General features: G+C 39.6%; 1 long non-coding RNA gene across 1 annotated transcript; it reads left to right on the plus strand.

Moving 5' to 3' along the window:
* Window positions 1–7798: 7798 nt before the first annotated feature.
* LOC140578768 (uncharacterized) lies at window positions 7799–8835 on the plus strand. The gene is made up of 3 exons (XR_011983044.1): window positions 7799–8241; window positions 8404–8533; window positions 8697–8835. It is a non-coding gene; the product is annotated as an uncharacterized lncRNA (long non-coding RNA).
* The last annotated feature ends 7106 nt before the right edge of the window (window positions 8836–15941 follow it).

Below are 15941 nucleotides of genomic sequence, written 5' to 3' on the forward strand. Positions count from 1 at the left end.
ATGTGTACAGCAGTCAAGTGTAAGTAAATATGCTACAGACACTGAACATAGACAATGTGTGCAGCAGTCAAGTGTCAAGAAATATGCCACAGATATTGAACACAGGCAACATGTGAAGCAGTCAAGTGTGAAGAAATATGCCACAGACATTGAACACAGGCAACATGTGCAGCAGTCAAGTCTCAAGAAATATGCCACAGACATTGAACACAGGCAACGTGTGCAGCAGTCAAGTGTCACGAAATATGCCACAGACATTGAACACAGACAACGTGTGCAGCAGTCAAGTGTCAAGAAATATGCCACAGACATTGAACACAGGCAAGGTGTGCAGAAGTTAAGTGTCAAGAAATATGCCACAGACATTGAACACAGGCAACGTGTGCAGCAGTCAAGTCTCAAGAAATATGCCACAGACATTGAACACAGGCAACGTGTGCAGCAGTCAAGTCTCAAGAAATATGCCACAGACATTGAACACAGGCAACGTGTGCAGCAGTCAAGTCTCAAGAAATATGCCACAGACATTGAACACAGGCAACGTGTGCAGCAGTCAAGTCTCAAGAAATATGCCACAGACATTGAACACAGGCAACGTGTGCAGCAGTCAAGTGTCAAGAAATATGCCACAGACATTGAACACAGGCAACGTGTGCAGCAGTCAAGTGTCAAGAAATATGCCACAGACATTGAACACAGGCAACGTGTGCAGCAGTCAAGTGTCAAGAAATATGCCACAGACAGTAAACACAGGCAACGTGTGCAGCAGTCAAGTCTGAAGAAATATGCCACAGACACTGAACACAGGCAACGTGTGCAGCAGTCAAGTGTCAAGAAATATGCCACAGACACTGAACACAGGCAACGTGTGCAGCAGTCAAGTGTCAAGAAATATGCCACAGACATTGAACTCAGGCAACGTGTGCAGCAGTCAAGTGTCAAGAAATATGCCACAAACACTGAACACAGGCAACGTGTGCAGCAGTCAAGTGTCAAAAAATATGCCACAGACATTGAACACAGGCAACGTGTGCAGCAGTCAAGTGTCAAAAAATATGCCACAGACATTGAACACAGGCAACGTGTGCAGCAGTCAAGTGTTAAGAAATATGCCACAGACGTTGAACACAAGCAACGTGTGCAGCAGTCAAGTATCAAGAAATATGCCACAGACGTTGAACACAGGCAACGTGTGAAGCAGTCAAGTGTTGATAGATACAAAACAAATAGCTATTTTGCTAATACAGTAAAAAGCAAAAATATTGAGAAAAGGACTAAGGAGAAGGATAAACGGAAAGATATTCAGTATGTGATTGAACAGTTCAGAGACAAAATAAATACAGGACCTGTATACATTTGCTCAGTATGTCATCGAATGTTGTTTAAGCACCAAGTTGTGATATGCAGAAAAGATCAATACTTAAGAAAATCACAGACAGTTGCATTACTGGCATTGCAGTGCATCACTGACACATACTTGCACAAATGTATAGATACTTGTTCTGACAATTGTAGCAGTCTGATGGGCCCTACTAGTTCATTGTGGATTTGTCACACATGTCATAGAAAGATTCTTGATGGGAAAATGCCAGCAGAGAGTGTTGGAAACAGTCTAGCTGTAGACCCAGTTCCTCCTGAGTTGCAGTGTCTAAATTCTCTGGAACAACATCTGATTGGTATTCATATTCCTTTCATGAGAATTGTGTCTTTGCCAAAAGGTGGACAAAATGGTGTTCATGGTCCTGTGACTTGTGTCCCGTCAAGCATTTCGAATGTAGCTGAATCTTTACCAAGAGTGAACGATGATGACCTTATGATTCGTGTGAAGCTGAAGCGGAAGTTAACTTACAAAGGGCATTACAAATATGAATTTGTGCATCCAGAAAAAATCAAGAAGGCTTTGGTGTATCTTACAGAGAATAACAAATTTTACAGCAATGTGCAGTTCAATGATGACTGGATCAATCCCCTGCAGAAAACTGAAGAAGTACCTAGTGATGTAAGTGACATACATGTAGATGAAGAGCGTAATGAAAATATCATGGAGGATGAGGAAATGGATGAAACTCTGCATGATAGACAACAACATGGCATGTATATGGATACGTGTCTTCAACCTGTAGACATAGCACAAGAGATCTTGGATCAGCACTTTGATGGAATCATGTCTATGGCACCTGCAGAAGGAAACAACCCAGTGAGGCTTCTAACTGATGAGTCAAATGAAGCTAAATGTTTTCCAGTCCTTTTCCCAAAAGGAACAGGCACTTTTCATGAGAGAAGGAAGGAAAAACTGACACTGTCTAGGTATTTAAATACAAGAATTCTTAATGCAGATGGACGTTTTGGAAAAAACTTAGACTATATATTTTATGGGCAGTATTTGTCTGAGCTTCAGCAGGTTGTGTCAAATGTGTCCATTGCTGTGAGAAAAGGATATGATGCATGGGATAAGTCTACTGTTACATCAGAAACTTTGACAAATAAGGAGTCTCTACAAAAGATGTTCAATTTTGATGAAGGTTATAAATTTCTAAGACCAATCAGAGGCACCCCTGTTTTTTGGCAAAGTGTTCAGAAAGATCTCTGCAATGGTAAGACAGCTTGGTATTCCCACATGGTTTTGCTCCTTTTCTTCTGCTGATTTACGCTGGACAGAACTGATGACAGCAATCTTCAAACAAGATGGTATAGATGCATCAAGTGCTGAGCTCGACTGGTCAGAAAGGTGTGCACTCTTGAAAAACAATCCTGTAACAGCTGCCAGAATGTTTGATTATCGATTCCACTGCTTTCTGAAAGATGTCATCATGTCAGAAGCACAACCCATTGGCAAAATAGTTGATTATTTCTACAGAATAGAATTTCAACAACGAGGATCACCTCACACTCACTGTTTGTTTTGGGTGGAAGATGCACCTAAGGTTGGCAAAGATGATGAAGATGAAATATCAGCTTTCATTGATCACTATGTGACATGTGAAATGCCAGAGGGTAATGATGAAATGCATGAAATTGTATGTGGTGTACAGCAACATAGTAAGAGGCACTCAAAAACATGCAAAAAAAAAGGGAAAACTTGTAGATTCAATTTCCCACGTCCTCCAAGCAACAGAACATTTGTGTCATCATGCAAACTTGGAGATGGTCAGACAGACGGACAGCCCCTGAAAAAAGAAGTAGCAGATGCTATCATGAAAAAAGTGAAGGATGCTGTACTAAACCCTGATGCCAACTATGAGTCTGTTGATTCCTTATTTAGTACAATTGGTATCAGTCAGGAAATATTTGAAGCTGCGTACTCAAGAATCACAAAGAAAACTACCATTGTTCTTAAGAGGAGACCATGTGAAGTGTGGGTGAACCAATATAACAGAGACCTTTTACGCTGTTGGAATGCAAACATGGACATTCAGTTTGTGGTCGATGCATATTCATGTATTGTGTACATCATTTCCTACATTTCCAAAGCTGAGAGAGAGATGGGACTCCTCCTGGCAAATGCTCAGAAAGAGGCCACCCAGCAAGGTAACCTTGATGCAAAAGAAGCTCTTCGGCAACTTGGCAGTGTTTTCCTACACAATCGTGAAGTTTCAGCTCAGGAAAGTGTTTATCGTCTGACTAACATGAGGTTGAAAGAGGGATCACGAAAGGTGCAGTTTATCCCAACTGGAGAAAATGTGGTAAAAATGAGCCTTCCATTGAACGTCATACGGAAGAAAGCTGAGTGTGAGAATGAGGATGAACAAGGAATTTGGATGAACAGTATCACTGATAGATATAAAGCTAGACCAGAAACAGAAGTGTTTGCAGGAATGTGCCTGGCGAGATTTGTATCTGAGTACAGAATACTATCTAAGTCTCAAAGCTCATGCCATGGAAGTGTGCAGTTGGACAGAAAATTAGGATTTGTGAAAAAAAGGACACGCACAGATGCAGCTGTTGTTCGGTATGCTCGCTTTTCACCCACAAAGGACCCAGAAAAATATTACCACAGCATTTTGCAACTTTTTCTGCCACATTATTTCGATGCACAGTTAAAACCTTCTACTTTTGGCAGTTACCAGGAATTCTATGAGACTGGTTGTGTCAAGTTTCTTGATGATGAATTGCATTCAGTGAAACTGGTTGTGGAGTCAAACATGTCAAGTTTTGAAAAGGAATCACGTTCAATAGACAAAGCTCAGGAAGACCTACAGCTGCATGGTGCAATGGAAGATGCTTGGGCAGAGATTTGTCCAGAGACTGAACGTGAACGGTTAGAGTGTCTTGCCAGCAAATCCAACATTACACCAGAAATGAGAGAACAACGTGATGAGATACCAGATTTGTTACCAAGAACGAGTCGCTATTTGTTGCATGACAATCCTTGTGGTATGTCCAGGCAGGAAGCGTTGGCTTTGCTTCGCTCACTGAATAACAAACAATCTGAAATCTTTTACAAAATACGAAACTGGTGTTTACAGAAGGCACGTGGTGAAAACCCAGAACCATTTCATGTATTCATATCTGGACCTGGAGGTGTGGGCAAGTCAGTCTTGATCAAAGCAATACAGTATGAGGCAGCTCGTATCTTGCGTCAGTTGTCACATAATCCAGATGAGACACATGTGTTACTGACTGCTCCAACTGGAGTTAGTGCTTACAACATAAAAGCTGCAACAATACACACCTGTTTCCACATTGCAACAGATGTAAAGTTGCCATATGAACCACTTGGAGATGAAAAAATAAATTCATTGAGAGCTGAACTGGGAAACCTGCAGATATTGATTATAGATGAAATTTCAATGGTTGATCACAAGCTGCTTGCGTATATTCATGGCAGATTAAGACAAATCAAACAAATTGGAGATTATTCTGCTTTTGGAAATGTTTCAATCATTGCTGTTGGAGATTTCTACCAACTTTGTCCTGTGAAAGGGAAAGCTTTGTATACTGAGGGTAAAGGTGTGAATCTATGGCAGAATCATTTTGCTATGGTGGAGCTGACTGAAATTATGAGACAGAAAGATATGGAGTTTGCACAGTTGCTGAATCGACTAAGGAAACGCAAAAGGGGTGATGCAATGCTGGAGGAAGACATCGCTATGCTGAAACAATGTGTGACAGGCGAAGGACAAGACAGTACTGGTCTTCATATTTATGCAACCAATAACGAAGTTGATCAGCAAAACTACCATATGCTGCGGAAGATATGCTCAGACCATGTCATCATTCATGCACAGGATTTTGAAAGGGTTGCTGCAACTGGCAGACTGGAAAGGAAACATGGACATCATGCCAATGTTCAGAAGACATGTCTCCCAGAATCACTACATGTAGGTGTTAATGCACGAGTAATGCTGCTGAAAAACATCGATGTTTCAGATGGCCTCGTAAATGGTGCATTTGGCACAGTCAGTGACATCTGCTTTGATACTGATGAGGATTTTCCATCAGAGATATACATCACATTTGACAATGAAGCAGCTGGAAAGTCACTCAGGGGAAAGAAGCCATGCCTGAAAGTAGGGTTGGACAAAGCTACACGAATTAAACCAGAGGAGGAGAGAGTGACAAACAGTGGTGGAACACGACGGCAATTTCCATTGAAATTAGCTTGGGCTTGTACAGTACACAAGGTACAAGGTCTAACAGTAGATAAGGCTGTTGTATCACTAAAGAAGATATTTGCAGCTGGACAAGCGTATGTAGCATTAAGCCGTGTGACTTCTCTGGAAGGCCTCATAATAGAAGACTTTAAGGAGACTGCTATATATGCAAAACAAGACATTGAGACTGCAATGCAAAGCATGCCTGCATTTATTGAGCCTATCATGGAAATGCCATCATCATGCACAATTCTTCTGCATAATGTTGAAGGACTTACATATCACCTGGATGACATAAAGCAAGACAGAAGGTATATGGAAGCCGATATCATCTGCTTGACAGAGACATGGTTAAATTCAGAGGAAGACACAGAAGATGTACAGCTGCCTGGATTTTCATACCATGGGAAACCCAGACATCAGGCATATGATGGTAGTGATGCTTTCTTTGCTGAACTGAAGAAGCAACAACATGGTGGTGTGGGTTTGTATTATAAAGAATATACCAACTGTACTGTGACTGATGTGCAGTGTGTCAACATTGAGTGTCTGCAGTTCAATGTGGGCCTACTAAGAACAACAGTCTTGGTACTATACAGACCACCCTTGTATAATCTGACTATCTTTCAGAAGAACCTGATGCAGTTGATCACTTGGTTGGACAGTGTGGAAGGTGGAAAAATCATCATGGGCGACTTCAATGAAAATCTTCTGGCAGTAAGTACAATTGCTAATTTTATGGAAGAACATGGGTATGCTCAACTTGTGAAAGAAGCAACCACTGGGAAAGGCACTTTGATTGATCATGTGTATGTGAAAGACATTGTGGCTAACAGCATCTCTGTTTCAGTAATGCCGACGTATTTCAGCCATCATGAATGTGTAGTGCTACATTATCTGTAAGAAACTGTATAAAAGACATTATCTATAAGAAACTATATAAAAAACAAAAAATTTTGTCATACAGTAAATCATTTGGCAGTAAATACAATTGCTAATTTTATGGAAGAACATGGGTATGCTCAACTTGTGAAAGAAGCAACCACTGGGAAAGGCACTTTGATTGATCATGTGTATGTGAAAGACATTTTGACTAACAGAATTTTTGTTTCAGCAATGCCAACGTATTTCAGCTATCATGAATGTGTGGTGCTACATTATCTGTAAGAAACTGTATGAAAGATATTATCAGTAAGAAACATAAGTTTTGTGCTACAGTGATAGTTTTCTGGGGTACATCAGCCTCAGGAGGCTGGCACTGCGACTGGGGCTGTGGCTGTCATTAGGGGGGGTTGGCAGGGAGGCTTGGCCTGGTGCCAAGCTTTAGAGGTTAGGCCTGGGGCTGGCCATCAGTAGCTACCACTGAGGTTGCCAGTAGGCTGTGGTGGGCTAGGACTGTGGCTGGCCTTCAGAAGGCTGCAACTGGGCCTCAGAGTTTAGCAGTGGAGCTGGTGTTTCAGGGCTTGGCATTTAGCCTGAGGCTGATTTTGGGCTTTGGGGGTTGGGGTCGACCTTGAGGTGGCTGTTGCTAGGCCTGCAGCTGGCACCATGCTGTAGGGGGCTGTGGCTGGGCTTCAGAGACCTGGCACTGGGGCAGGGGCAGGGGGGACTAAGGCTGCACATGGCGGCCTGTTGCTGGGGAGTAGTCTGAGGTGGGCTGATTGGGTTACCACTAGGCATAGGACTAAGGTTACGGGACGGTCACTAGGGCTAGGCATAAGGGGGCTAGGATGGGCCACCTGGCACTGGGGGTTGGTGTGGGGGCTAGGGGAAGATTAGGACAGAGCAAGCAATGTGAGCTTTGAAAAGGGAGGTAATGTGCTCTGTCAAGTACCTCACAACAGCAGTATGCGAAATTTTTTAAATGTTATGAATTAAAAAATTTTTTTTTTAAATATCCTGCAATATAATTGACTATTCATAAAAAAATTTTCTTGCATACATAGAAATTCTGTGTTGTGGGCCACTCCAGTGCACTGAACCTCTTTACAAAGCACCACACCTTTCGAAAATGTAAATGTGTAGTTTTATATATAACATGTTACCTACCATTAAGCATAGGCTAATCTTAAGGGAGGGGTGTTGGGCTTCACCTTCTGGGACAGGGGGCCTAGGGCTAGGGCTGGGGCTGGGCGAGAAGCAAGGGAGGATGGGGCACCTGGCACTGGGGGTGGGTGTGGGGGCTAGGGGAAGATTAGCACAGAGGACGCGACATGGGCTTGGAAAAGGGAGGTAATGTGCTCTGTCAACTGCCTCACAACAGCAGTATGCCAAACTTGTTGATGGTATGAATTTTCCACAAAAACATAAACAATTTTAGATGTCCTGTCATATAATTGACTATTCATGAAATGCATTGTTGCCTATATAGAAATGTTGTGTTGTGGGCCAGTACAGTGCACTGAACCTCTTTACACAGCACCACACACTTGGAAAATGTAAATTTGTAGTTGTTTATATAACATAGAATATATCATTACAATGAATTAAATGTAAGGAAATGAAGAAGTACCATCAGATGTACACAGTACCAAACTAATGTCTTGTACTGCAAAACATGCTAAAAAGATACAGATTTTCACAGAGCAAGGCTTTGATCAAAAAGAATGATGAGAGGGCGAAGAGGCAGAGACATCTATGGGCTAAGGTAAGACCATATACTGATGTCTGTCTGTGTAGTGTTGTACAGTGTACTTTCACACTGTAAAAGGAAATGTTGGACATATGTACACTGACTGTATATAATGGTATTATGTATATGATGCAATTTTTGGAGTAATGTTTATGTTTTGTGTGTTTCTTCAAACAGCTAAAATGAAGTAACACTAAACAGTCATACATGTCGATGACCTAATACCTAAGTGGGAAAGCTGAGCAGTGAGTGTGAGATGTTTATCTAGACATAGTGGATGTGCCATGACTGGGTGGGCAAAGCAAAGGTGCGTGAGTGACAGTTTTCTCACTTAACATGGGCATGTTAGTTAAAACATACCAGTTTGCAGTGTATGAGCTTATAAATTGTGTAACTAAGTATTGTCAGAAATCCCTACTACATTGTTATATTGCAGATTTTAACCTGCCTTCTCCTATGTATAACCTCAGGTCACTAAGGCACAACTGCCATGTGCTTCCCTGATGATCAAGCTAAGGGACATCTGTCTGTCCAAGCTCTGCTATACTGCATCCTTCGTCATACAGCTGTACATTGGGAGTGTGACACATCACACTGAATGCTACATGGTCAGAGGAGCAGGCGCTGACCTTGTGAGTTTGCCTTCTTCAGAGGTTTCTTCCTCTTTGGTGTAGTTGTAGTTTTACTCTGTCAGTGTTTGTCTAACTTACATGTCAATTTATGCTTTTAATCTTTTAATCTTTTCCAGCGCCTGCTGTTGATCACAATGACCCCGTGCCCACCACATCAAGTTTCGTTAACACATCACACTGCCTGGTACATTGGAACAATCAGATGGTCTGGCCTGGTGAGTTTACATATTTGAAAGATTATTTTGTCTGTGAAGTAGTTTTACTTTACAACTGCAAGTGTCTGATTGGCTGACATGCAACTTTCTGGTTTTACTCTCTTTTCCAGTGCCTTGTCTTCATATCACTGACACCATACTCACCACATCAAGTTTCCCTGCGCCCATTTTGTCGACAAGCAAAGCATTCTCTAAAGAACTCAGAGACTGCACACAGACAGAATGAATTACACACAGATACCTGAAGTGAAATGCACCAAAAATCATCTCCACACACTATAGTCTGACAGCAAAGGTACTTTCAGTAAAATGTGCTATTACTTGTGGATGTTTATTGCTATGATGCAGGGGCGCCGCCAGGGTGGGGACGGTTAGAACAATTCTAGGGGCCCAGCACTGACATGGGGCCCTGTTAGGGGCTTTACCTTTTCGCAAAAAGGGGGGGGGGGGGAGCAAAATTGTAATCTTTCATGGGGCCCAATATTTCTGGCGGCGCCCCTGCTGTGATGTCTCACAATTTTTTTTTGTAGTATTTATTGAGTTATTTTGACTTTTACTCTGCAATAACAAGATATTAATGATGTGTTGTAACACTTCTGTACTACATAATATGTTATGTAATTCACAGTCATGATGCCATGGTTAAATTGATGTCAAAATAACAGTCCAGCTTTGTTTGTGATGCCTGTGTTGACTTACATTAAATTGTATATTTAAAAGAATATTGCCATGTTGGCAGTTTTGTAGTATATATATATTAGTGCTACTATCACACTTTGTGTTCTTTATACACTGTTTATGTAAGAATGCTATGCACATCATATGCGAAATATTATGTCAATTGTGCTGGCTCAAGTATTGTGGTCTCAATGTACTTTTTCAGCCTCCTCCAAGAATGACACAAACCTAAATGTTTGGCTAAGACAGATGTATTTAATTGCAATTTTACAATGTGTATAATGTGTTTTCCATTATGTCTCTAATGAGTAATAATAAATATTATAATCATTCATACAGTCATCATTCTTAAGCATGTTAAATACACATGTAAATGTCATAATAAATTTCAATTACGGTAGGTGAAACAGGCAGTAAAGGAAATATACATATAAAAAGTATTACAATGTCCTGAGCAACATTTAAGGAAAAACATACTACAATATAATGACATTATATAGTAAATGGCCATAATGTATAACATTAGCCTGCTGTATGCATGCAGTCCCTGGTGTGGCAGTTTGACTACTGCCATTAGCAGAAGCAGCCTTAGTACACCAATATAGGATAAAATATAGAACCCTTTGGTGAAGTGCCTCAGCCCAAGACAATGTATGGTTTGTGTCAGATGGTCTAAGTAGTCGGTAGAAATAGGCACCTGCATACCTAATATTTTAAGTCTAGATCATACAAGTTAAGCTTACTTTGTACTACCTCAGTGAACACATGCCGTCTTGTATATTCAAAACAACAGTGGCTTACTACATTTGTAAAGTATTCTTCTAGACATAAGAAGCCCTAAAAGAATTTAATGGCATTAATGAAACAGAGAACGAACTGCACCTGCTGGCGAATCTATAAAAAAAAAATCCAAAGTGCAATATAAATAGAGCACGATCTCCACCTACTGGCCAATTTATTACAAAAAAGCAAAAAATCTGCAATATATACTGCCTGGCTTATAAATAAAATCTGATAATTTTCTATAAGTCAAATAGCAGAAAAATGAAAGGAGCTTAAAAATATGGACTGAGGTGAAGGGAAAGTTAATTCCTTGAAAGTATTATGAAGGATATTTCAGCTGAATTAGCCAAGGTACGTATTAGACATACTAGGACAGTGGCTGTACCGCTCCAGATTGACTGATCGCCACCAAACTTGGAAGATCTGTCTGTAGTCCAGTCATACAGAAGTGAATCAAATTTTGTAAGGATCGGATGAAGCATGCCTAAGATTTAGCTGTTTGAATGAAATGGGAATGGAAATGTTGTGGCCAGCAGGTGGAGTCAGCGCTCCATTTTAGAAATGATATTAAATGCTTTCTGACCTCATTTGTAAATGAAGTCTGATAATGTTGTATAAAGCAAATTAGTGAAAATTGAAAGGAAATTAAAAATATGGACGCAGGTGAAGGGAAAGGTAACAATTGTTTGAAAGTATTATGAAGGATATTTCAGCTGAATTACCAAAGGTACGTATTAGACATACTACGACAGTGGTTGTATGGCTCCCGTTTGACTGATCGCCACCAAACTTGGAAGGTCTGTCTGTAGTCCACTGATACAGAAGGGAATCAAATTTTGTTAGGATTGGATGAAGCATGCCAGAGATATAACTGTTTGATTGAAATGGGCATGGAAATCATTTGGCCAGCAGGTGGAGTCAACACTCCATTTTAGAAATGCTATTTAAAACTTTTAGGCCTTCTCATGTGTAAATGAAGTCTGATAATGTTCTATGAGGCAAATGGGTGAAAAATGAACAAAAATTAAAAATATGGACCTAGTTGAAGGGAAAGGGAACAAATCTTTGAATATTTGATGAGAAATAAGGACATTTCAGCTGAATTTGCTAAGGTGGGTCTTACACATATATGCACATTAGCTGTAGCGCCCCCATTTGACTGATCGGCACCAAATTTGGAGGGTCTGTCTGAGGTGCAGTGGTACATTAGTGGGTCAAATTTCGTGAAGATCATATGAAGTATACCTCATATTTAGCTGTTTGATTGAAATGAGCATGGAAATGTGGTAGGTTCAGTGTGGCTGGTGGCCATACTGTACAGGCAGGTGAAGCTATCTTTATAAATTATACATAAGGGCAGTGTCCTGATTGATCTACTACCAGAAAGACCTACTTTGGCTAGACATTGTAGTAGTTATAGTAATATGTTATTTATTAAGTTTTTAAATATCACAAGGTAATTCAAATGACTATTATGGACTATCTTGATTTAGCATGACTAACAGAACTTGCAGGACAAAAGATTTTAACGAGTAATATGTCACTTTATCAAAAATGACAACAATGTAACTTGAACTGATTTTGCAGGTTTATACAGACATGTTATATTGCTGTAGTGCCCCTGTTTGACTGATTGGCATGAAAATTGGAGGGCCCTTCCCCAGTAATGTCCTACAATATATATTTAAGTTTTGTGATGATTGGCTGAGGCACGCCTCAGATATAGCTGTCTGATTGAAATGGGTGTGGCACCAGTATGGTGCGGGTGTGGCTGGTGGCCATACCACATGGAAAGTTTCAGATTTTTTTAATATTTCTTTATAAGGACTGTCTCCTGATTAAAATGATCACAGAAATATGAAGGTTTGGTGAAAATCCAAGGAGGTTAAGAAAAAGTACTGTTTTAAGACTTTTACAAAATAGGCAAAAATGGCAAGAGATATGATGAAGTTCTTTATGCCATTAAATTTGTCATGAGCTAGTGGATAGCGTAAACAACAATTGTCAATTTTATAATTAACAGTTCAGGAGAAATAGGCAGAAATGTGCTGTAGCGCCCCCATATGGCAGACTGACATGTCCATTACAGGGTGGGTTCAGGGTCAGAGTACAAATGTAGAACCCAAATTTGGTTTGGATTGCTCATTGTTTAGCCAGTCAAATGGCTGGTTGATTTTGATTGGCTAATGGTGGCCAGGATTTTACAACTAATGACTGCCATGATACTTGTCTGACCTCAGGCTTGTACGTAGTACATATCTGCCAAATTTCAATTAGATTGGTCAAAGCAGTCAGGAGATATCAGCAGTTTTTAGTTGTAGCGCCCCCTATTGATGAAATGTGGGCTGCATTGTATGGTCACCCCATAATAGAGCAGGGAGGTTGGATTCTAAGTTTGGTTCAGGTAGGCAAAGGTATGCAGAAGTTATAGCAGTCAGACTGAAATAGGCCAAATTTAGGTGTGATTTGGGCGTGGCTAGTGGCCATAAAATAGACAAATGTCAGACTTTCTTGAACAGCTTTTGATCAGGTTAGTGGACTGATCGGTTTGACACCTCATTTGTCTGATTTGGTCCAACAGTGTAGGACTTGAAGGCAGAAGCCAGTTTCACAAATTATGCAAATTAGCAAAAAATCTAAGTAGGTGGAGCTTCATAGTCCAAATGGCAAGTTGGTAGAGCAAAGCTGTCTGTATCAGCAGAAAAAATAAATTCAATTGTAGGACTAATAGGACAGGAGATATGGACTGAAACGCGTTGAGGGGCGCTAGAGCGCCCCCATCTGGCTGACAGGACTGGGTCAGAGAATCTGAGTAGCGGGTAGGAATTGACATCATCTTACCAAGTTTGGTTGGTCTAGCTCTTACGGTGTAGGCTGTACATTCAGTTTTAGGGCAGGAAAAAAATAATAATAATAATAATAATAATAATAATAATAATAATAATAATAATAATCCTAAGAAAAACAATAATGGTCCATAAGCATTTCATGCTTTGGACCCTTAATAATAATAATCCTAAGAAAAACAATAATGGTCCATAAGGACTTCGTCCTTTGGACCCTTAATAAAAAGAAAAACCGTAAGAAAAACAATAATGGTCCATAAGCATTTCATGCTTTGGACCCTTAATAATCCTAAGAAAAACAATAATGGTCCATAAGGACTTCGTCCTTTGGACCCTTAATAATAATAATCCTAAGAAAAACAATAATGGTCCATAAGGACTTCGTCCTTTGGACCCTTAAAAAGATAACTGCAAGCAGTGACAATCGGGTCCAAAGCTAATGGAAAGAAGCAATGAAGAGGAAAGAAGTGAATGGCATAAAATTAGAAGTTCACTAATTATTTGTTAATGAAGTACAGACTGTAATTGATGAGCAATGCATTTAAATTGGTAGAAAATATGAAATGCTACTATGAGATGATATCTAACATTTAAACATTACCTTTGGAAATGTTTATCAAGGTACGATAAAGGGAAAAAGGTAGATGAGAAACAGAAGGGAAATGTGGTGACAAGCTGTTGGAGAAATATTGCAATTGCTGCAGTGTACACAGGCTGAAGTAACATTGAAGTTTGATAGATTTCTAAAAGTCAAATGGCAGGAATTTATAAGCAGATTAAAAATATGGACTTAGATGAAGGGAAAGGTGATTAATATTTAAATGTTTAAATAAACAATAAGGAGATGTCAGCTGCATTAACTAAGGTTGTTGTTAGACATATTATGACAGTGGCTAAATTGTAAATGAAATATAGACTGTAACTGATGGCCAATGCATTTAAATAGTCAGAAAATAAGAAATGCTACTATGAGATGATAGCTAACATTTAAACATTATTGTGGAAGTGTTTATCAAGGTATGATAAAGGAAAATGGTAGATGAGAAACGGAAGGGAAATGTGGTGACTAGCTGTTGGAGAAAGATTGCAATTGCTGCAGTGTACACAGGCTGAAGTAACATTGAAGTTTGATAGATTTCTAAAAGTCAAACGGCAGGAATTTATAAGCAGATTAAAAATATGGACTTTGAAGAAGGGAAAGGTGAATAATATTTAAATGTTTAAATAAACAATAAGGAGATGTCAGCTGCATTAACCAAGGTTGATCTTAGACATATTTTGACAGTGGCTAAATTTGAAATGAAGTACAGACTGTAACTGATGGCCAATGCATTTAAATAGTCAGAAAAAGTAGGAAATGGTTCTATGATAAGATAATACCTGACATTTTGAACATTGACTTTGATATGTTGATTAAGGTGCGATAAAGGGAAGAGGGTAGATGAGAAACAGAAGGGACATGTGGTGACTAGCTGTTGGAAGAAATTGCAATTGTTGCACTGTACACAGCCTGAAGTATCTCTGAACTTTGATACATTTCTAAAAGTGAAATGAAATGAAAATGTCAATAATCTTTGAAGGTTTGATGAAAAATAAAGAAATTTCAGCTGCATTAACTATTAGTATATTTTGACAGTGGCAGAAGCGCCCCCGTTTAACCGAATGTCACCAAAGTTAGATGGTCTATTCATAGTCCAGTGCTACAGAAGTGAGTCAAATTTTGTGAGAATTCGATGAAGTATGAATGAGGTTTAGCAGACTTAATGAATACGGTATGGAAATAGTGAGGCCAGCAGGTGGAGTTAGCGCTACATTTGAAAATTGGTAGTATGCAGTCCCTGGTGTGGCAGTTTGACTACTGCCATTAGCAGAAGCAGCCTTAGTACAACAATATAAGATACAATATATAACCATTTGCTGAAGTGCCTCAGCCCAAAAGAATTTGTTTTTTGTGTCAGATGGTCTAAGTAGACGGTAGAAATAGGCACCTGCATAACTAATATTTTAAGTCTAGATCATACAAGTTAAGCTTACTTTACAGTACCTCAGTGAACACATGCTGTCTTGTATATTAAAAAAAACAAGTGGCTTACTGCATTTGTAAAGTATTCTTCTAAACATGAGAAGCCCTGAAAGAATTTAATGCCATTAATGAAATACAGGACGAACTCCACCTGCTGGCTAATGTATAAAAAAAATCCAAAAAACTGCAATATAAATAGAGCACCATCTCCACCTACTGGCCAATTTAATACAAAAAAGCTAAAAATCTGCAATATATACTGCCTGGCTTATAATTAAAATCTGATAATTTTCTATAAGTCAAATAGCAGAAAAATGAAAGGAGCTTAATAATATGGACTGAGGTGAAGGGAAAGTTAATTCCTTTAAAGTATTATGAAGGATATTTCAGCTGAATTAGCCAAGGTAGGTATTAGACATACTTGGAAAGTGGCTGTACCGCTCCAGATTGACTGATCGCCACCAAACTTGGAAGATTTGTCTGTAGTCCAGTCATACAGAAGTGAATCAAATTTTGTAAGGATCAGATGAAGCATGCC

This window comes from Paramormyrops kingsleyae, chromosome 1 (genome assembly GCF_048594095.1).
Source record: "Paramormyrops kingsleyae isolate MSU_618 chromosome 1, PKINGS_0.4, whole genome shotgun sequence".
NCBI classification, from domain to species: domain Eukaryota; kingdom Metazoa; phylum Chordata; class Actinopteri; order Osteoglossiformes; family Mormyridae; genus Paramormyrops; species Paramormyrops kingsleyae.